Genomic DNA, 7168 nt, shown 5'->3' with positions numbered 1-7168 from the left:
TGTATGGTTTTCCTTCTTTATTCTCTTAATACGATGAATTACATTGATTGATTTTGGATTTCCAATTAATCTTGCATTACTAAACTAAACCCCACTTACCTATGATGCATTATCTTTTGATTGCTATATTCAATTTAGTAATACTGCATTAAGAATTTTATTTTATTTTTCTGTATTCCTGAGAACATTCTTCTGTTATTTTCTGTTCCTGTAATGCCTTTGTCAGATTTTGGTAACTGGCTTATCCTGACCTCATAAAATAAATTAGGAAGGATTCTCCTTTCTCTCTTCTAAAAGAGTTCATGTGAGATTAAAGTTATTTCCTTCTTTAAAAACTTGTGATCTGGAAATTGTCTTTTGGAGAAGTATTTTAATTACACAATCAAATTCTTTTATAAATGTAGTCTTGTTACAACTTTCTATTCATTTTCACACTAGTTTTGGCATTTTTTTTCATTCAAGAAATTAGTCCACATCATTTAATTTGTCAATTTTGTTAACGTAAAATTGTTTGTAATATTCTTTAGATATCCTTTTAATGTGTGGAAGATCTAAAATAATAAACCTGCCTTCATTCATAATACTTGTGATTTGTATCTGCCCTTTTATTCAATTTACAGCAGAGTTTATCTATTTTGTCAAATTTTTCAAAGAACTAGATTTCTCTTTAATTTTTTAATGTTCATGTTTCTATTTCATTGAGTTTTGTTTTTATCTTTATTATTTTCTTTCTTCTACTTTGAGTTTAATCTATTTTTTAGCTTCATAAGGTTAAAATTAAGATCAAGAACTTTGAGCATTGCTTCTTTTATGTATTCAAACATAAATTTTCATTTTAAGCACTACTTTAGCTGCTTCTCACATATTTTACTATGTTGTATTTTCATTATTATTTAGGTAGATTTATTTTCTATTTTTGCATGTACTGATCATCTTTAATTGGCTTTAATTCTCAGTTAAGATATGAAAAGATTTATACCATCATGTTCTTCAACAAAGGATCCCAAGCAAACAAACAAACAAATAAAATCCGTCATGGTCAGGAATGCAGAGTTGTACTCTGCACTAGGCCCTTGTTAATGGTACTTGCATAGCCACTCATGTTTTCGTTTCTTTTAGGAAAGGCAGTAGTTGAAAAGCATGTAAATTGTCAGAACCATAGAGATCTCAGCAATGCTCCCTTTCTTTAATCGGCATACTTGTTGTGATACCAGTAATAACCTTTTTGAAATGCTTCAATAATATCTTTAGGGATGATTTCCTACATCAATAGCCAGCTTGGTAGCTCCCTTATTTTGATACTCATGAGTTTCTTCTCCTTCACTTGTATCACTGAAATTATCTTAGTGTCCTGGATGTTCACTGTCCGGTGGATCTATTTTATAATTCCCCTTGTAATTTCTTCTTTGACTCAAGGGTAATTCAAGAGTAAGCTGTTTAATTTTGAGCCATTTGAGAATATTTCCAGATATTTTTTTGTTACTAATTTATGAGTTAGCTCTAGCATGTTTACAGAAAATTCTTTATAATATTTCAATCTTTTAAAATTTATTGACACTTATTTTAAGGCCTAGCATATTGTCTATCTTGCTTAAGGTTCTATGTGCACATGAAAAGAATAGATTTTCTATAATTGTTGGATGAAGTGTTATAAAATGTTAACAGGATCAAGTCGGTTGATAGTATTTTCAGGTCACGCATTTCTTATTTAGTTGTTCTCTCACTTACTGAGAGAAAGATGTTACTATATTCAACCAAGATAAATGTCTTTATCTGCCAATAAGCCTTCTTCTCTGGAATTCTATTTTATCTGATATTATTATAATTACTTCACCTTTCTTATGCTTGCCATTTGTATTGTATATACTTTTAAATTCCTTTTTTAATAATATTTTTATTTTTCAGTTATAGTTGGCTTACAATATTACATTAGTTTCAGATGTACAACATAATGATTAGATATCTATATAGCTTAAAAAATGATCATTCAAATAAATGTAGTACCCATCTGACACTGTGTACAATTATTACAATATTAATGACTATACTTCTTATGCTATACTGTATATCCGCATAGCTATTTGTAATGACAAATTTGTACTTCTTAATCCTTTCTTCAACCCTACCCCCCAATTTCCTATCTGGTAACCTTCACCAAGTTAGGGAAGTTTTCCATCATTCTTTTTTTCAAATAAGTTTTCAATTCCTTACTCTCTCTTTTCTCCCTCTTATATGGCTATGAAGTAAATGCCAGTATATTTGATGATGTCTGAGATGCCCCTTAAACTAATTTCTCTCTCTCTCTTTTTTTTTGGACCCTTTTTTGGTGCTGTTGTTCTGATTGAGTGCTTTCTGCTACCTTATCTTGTAAATCACTGATTTGATTCTCTGCTTCATATAAACTATTGTTGATTTCTCTTAAAGTATTCCTCATTTTTAGTCACCGTATTCTTTATTTCTGACAGGTTCTTTTTTATGTTTTCTATGTCTTTGTGAAAGTTCTCACTGAGCTCATCTACTCTTCCCCTAAGTTCATTGAGCATCCATATAACCAGTGTTTTGAACTCTGCATCTGGTAGATTGCTTGTCTCCATTTTATTTAGTTATTTTTTGGAGCTTTGTTCTGTTCTTTCATTTGGGAAACATGTTTCTTTGTTTCCCCATTGTGGTCACCTCTCTGTGTTTGTTTCTTCATATTTTGTAGGGCTGCTATGTCTCCCAGCCTTAGTAGAGTGGTCTTATTTTGTAGGTGACCTGTGGAGCCCAATGGCACAATCTCTGTGGTCACCTGCACTAGGTGCTCCAGGTGTATTCCTCATATGGGCTCTGTATGTTCTCCTGTTGCAGTTGAGCCTTAGTTGCTGTTTGTACGTCAATCAGAGGAATTGACCCTTGGGCTAACTGTTTGTAAAGACTGTCTGGTGACTACAACAAAGGAGCTGTTGTGCAGGGGCTGATGCTACAGAGCCAGATATGCTTTAGCGGGGCTCTTGTACCTGCCCAGTTTGCTCTTTTGGTATGTCGTCCTCGAATGTGACCCTGGGTGATGCTCCAAAGCAGACCCTCAGACTGAAGCAGGCTACTGTGAATTTAGGCCAGGGCCTCCTAGGAGGGAGCGCATCCTCAGCCAAGTTCAGCTCCAGCCTGTGACTTGCCCTGGGTCACCTTGCCTGAGCCATTGAGCAATCCACGAATGGCTGCCACGCACATTGCACTTAGTTGTGTCTCAAGAGACCAAACTGAAAACCAAGGCTGGCTGCCACTACCGCTGGGCTTGAGGCTGCTCAGCAAGTGGTATGGGGCACACCAAGGCCAGGTGTTGCTTCTTTAAGTTTGTGAACCTTTGAGAGATTTTAGGAAAGTCCACAGCATGAGCCAAGATAGGTCATTTGTATGAAAAAGCCACTGGAAGAGGCTTGGATGGGCCCACAAGTTGTGTGGGACAGGGTCTCAGGGAATCACCAGGGTAGGGCAACTAGTTTTAGCTACCTTGATGAATTAAGATATGGCACTTGCCTGTGTCTGCATAGTGGAAGATGGCAGGGCTCAACAAAGTAACAATGGGCTCCACCAGCAATTCTCCTGGGAGAAAACTGCCCCTCTCACCCTTGCCCTAAAGCAAGACAATTTAGTTTTCCCCATATGTCTCTGGTCCTTTTGGAGCTGTTTCTCCAGCCCTGGAGCTAAGAACAAATTAGTCAGTGAGTAAATTCATGCGCGGGCCCTTAGAAAAAGTTTCTGAGACTGCCACAGCCCCCCGTCCCACTCAACCATAATCTGTGCCGATCTTCACATCCAGATTTTGTGGGAACTTCTCTTCCCAGCACTAGATTCCTGGGCTGGGGAGCCTGGTATGAGGCTGGTAACCCTCGCTCCTCTTGAGTGGGGGACCTCCACAACTGAGATATCTCTTCGTATTCTTAATCACTACAGACAGGAATGGGGACTAGCCAGTTCTACCTTCCTGCCCCTCCTACCAGTTGCAAAGTGGCTTCTTCTGTATGTCCTTAGTTGTAGGACTTTCGTTCCACTAAATTTCAGGCAATTCTCATTGATGGTTGTTCTGTAGTTTAGTTGTAATTTTGAGACGGTCATGAGAGGAGACAAGTACAGCATTTCCCTATTCTGCCATGTTGACTGATTTGGAAGCCCTCTATTTTACATTTTTACTTTTGATTTATAATATTATATATATATATATATATATATAGAATGCAACATATAGTTGTGTTTTGCTTCCTTATCTAGTAAAAATTATTGAAATAATCCCAATGGAGACAATAACGAAGAAACACAGAAACAAATAATACATGAGAACTAACAAGATGTTCAATTTAAACCAAATTGCATCAATATTACATAATATATAAACAGACTAAGCAATACCTTCTTCGAAGCTTTCCTTTCCATTTATTCAATAATTTTTATTATTCCATTAATTCTTCTATTAGGTTTTTAATTATGCCTCTGTGCGATTTTTAGTTGTGGCTCTAAGGATGAAACTATACATCTTAATCTTATCACATATTTAGAATAAATATTGTACCCATTTATATAATAAATAAATACCGTGAAATTTAAAATTTTATGTGCTTACCACTCTTTGTGTTATTGTTTCACATGCTTTATAACTACATAAGTTATAAACTCAACAATGCAATGATTTTAGCTTTAAACAATTACTTCTAAAAATATTAAGAGGTAAAAGAAAGATAACATTTTAAAAATTTACCCTAATGGGTTTAATTTTTCCCTATAGATTTGAGTTCCCATCTGGCATAATTTTCTCAGATTTAAGAAAATTCTTAAACATTTTTTGTAGCTTACCTTTTTTGGTAACAAATTTTCTTGGCTTTTGTTTTTCTTAAAATGGCTTTATTTCACTCTCATTTGGAAGAATATTTTCACTAGATATTGAATTCTGGATTCACAATATTTTTAGCACTATTTTATTTTATTTTATTTATTTATTTTTTAAAATTTTGTTTTAGATAAGGCAACCTTTGGCTGACCTTACAGATTGCAGGGACCTTGACAGCTTCCAATCCCTTATTGTTTTTATTTTTTATGCTTACAGCTCCTGGTGTTCCTAGGTGGTCTCCCTTCTGAGTACTAACCAGGCCCGACCCTGCTTAGCTTTTGAGATAAAATGGGATCGGACTTGTTCAGAGTGGCATAGCCGTAAACTCAGCACTTTAATATGTGATTCCTTTTTTGTTTGTTTTTTCCATTGTTTTTGGTAAGAAGTTGGCCAAAACATATCATTTTTTCCCTATATGTAATCTCTTTTATTTTTCCACTTCTTTCGATATTATCAATATTACCTCTTTGTCTTTAGTTTTCCATAATTTAACTTTGATGTGCCTAGATTTTTTTTTTAAATCTATCCTACTTCGAGTTTGTTAAGCTTACTGGATCCATAAAGTGATGTGTGATTTTGTTTTTTAACTACATTTGGAAAAGTTTTTACAACTTAATTGAACTATGAGAGACAATTAGTTGCTCATATTTACAGTGTACAATTCAATGAGTATTTTTTTCAATTATAGTTGGTGTATAATAATATATTAGTTTTAGTTGTGCAACATAATGATTAGAGATCTATATAACTCGCAAAGTGATCACCTCAATAAATCCAGTATCCCTCTTCCCCTGTACATATTTATTACATCATTGACTATAATCCTTACTCTATACTTTACATCTCTACAACTACTTTGTAACTAGCCATTTGTACGTCTTAATCCCTTTGCCCGTTTTCGCTGACCACACCAAACCCCTCCTGTCTAGTAACTCTCAAAATATTCTCTGTATCTATGATATTTTTTTCCATTTTTGTTGTTATTTTTTATTTTGCTCTTTAGATTCCACATATATGTGAAATAATGTGGCAATCACTTTTCTATATCTGACTGCTTCATTCAGTTCAATAACCTCTAGGTCCATCATGGCAATATCTTTTTCCATCCCCTTTCTTTTAGTCTGTGTGTGTCTTTTAATCTGAAGTGAGACTCGCGTAGGCAACATATGTAAGGATCTTGTTTTCTTATTCATGCACCTACCCTATCTTTTGGTTAGAGCACCTAATTCTTTTCTATTTAAGGTAATTATTGATAGATACGTAGCTATTGACATTCTTTATTCACATTTTTGATACATGCTTTTCTTCTTCTTAAAGAAGTCCCTCCCAATATTTTCTGTATTACTGGCTTGGTGTTGATAAATTCATTTAGTTTATTTTTGTCTGGAAAGTTCTTTATCTGTCCTTCGATTCTAAATGGCAGCTTTGCTGAATAGAACAATCTTGGTTGTAGATCCTGGGTTTTCATCACTTTGAAAATTTTGTGCCAAATCCTTCTGTCCTGCAAAGTTTTCTTGAGAAATCAGCTGCCAGTCTTACCAGTACTCCCTTGTGGGTAAACTAGCTGCTTTTCTCTTGTTGCTTTTAAGATTCTCTCTTAAACTTTGTATCTAAACTTTGGCATTTTAATTATGATGTTTCTTAGTGTGGACCCATTTGGGTTCATCTTTTTGAGACTCTCTGAGCTTTCTGGGGTTGCATGTTTATTTCTTTCCCTAGGTTAAGGAAGTTTTCCATCATTATTTCTTCAAACAGTTCTTGAAATTCTTGCTCCCTCTCTTCTCTTTCAGGTACCCCTAAAAATGAATGATGTTATCCCATAGGCCCCTTAAAATATCTTCATGATTTTGGATTCTTTTTTCTTATTGTTGTTCTGATTGGGTGTCCTCTGTATCAGTGATTTGATCCTCTGCTTTATCCACTCTGTTGATTCCCTCTAATATACTCTTCATCTCAGATATTGTATTCTTCATTTCTGCCTGATTCCCTTTTATAATTTCCAGCTTCTTTTTTATGCTTTTTTAAAAATATCTTTGTTAAAGTTCTCACTGAGTTTTTCTACTCTTCCCCTAAGTTCACTGAGCATCCTTATAACCAGTGTTTTGAACTCTGCGTCTGGTAGATTGTATTCATTGTTCCTCTGTTGACCTCTCCCAGTGTGTGAGCTAAGAGCCACCATAGCTGAAACATCATCAAACTGGATGACAGAGGTTGCTCTTCCCAGAGGATTCCCTGAAATTCTGCTTCTCCTAACTTGTGGCCCCACCCAAACCACATCCAGTTGTAGTTGTGTCCTTAGCAAGTCTA

The 7168-nt window shown here is 34.9% G+C and overlaps 1 pseudogene; it reads right to left on the bottom strand.

Annotated features, from left to right (window-relative positions):
* Positions 1-5068: 5068 nt before the first annotated feature.
* LOC118607945 lies at positions 5069-5187 on the bottom strand (annotated as a pseudogene).
* Positions 5188-7168: the final 1981 nt, after the last annotated feature.

The sequence above is a fragment of the Rousettus aegyptiacus genome, unplaced genomic scaffold, assembly GCF_014176215.1.
Source record: "Rousettus aegyptiacus isolate mRouAeg1 unplaced genomic scaffold, mRouAeg1.p scaffold_m13_p_9, whole genome shotgun sequence".
Taxonomy (NCBI): domain Eukaryota; kingdom Metazoa; phylum Chordata; class Mammalia; order Chiroptera; family Pteropodidae; genus Rousettus; species Rousettus aegyptiacus.
This window is presented reverse-complemented; position numbering and strand designations above follow the sequence as displayed.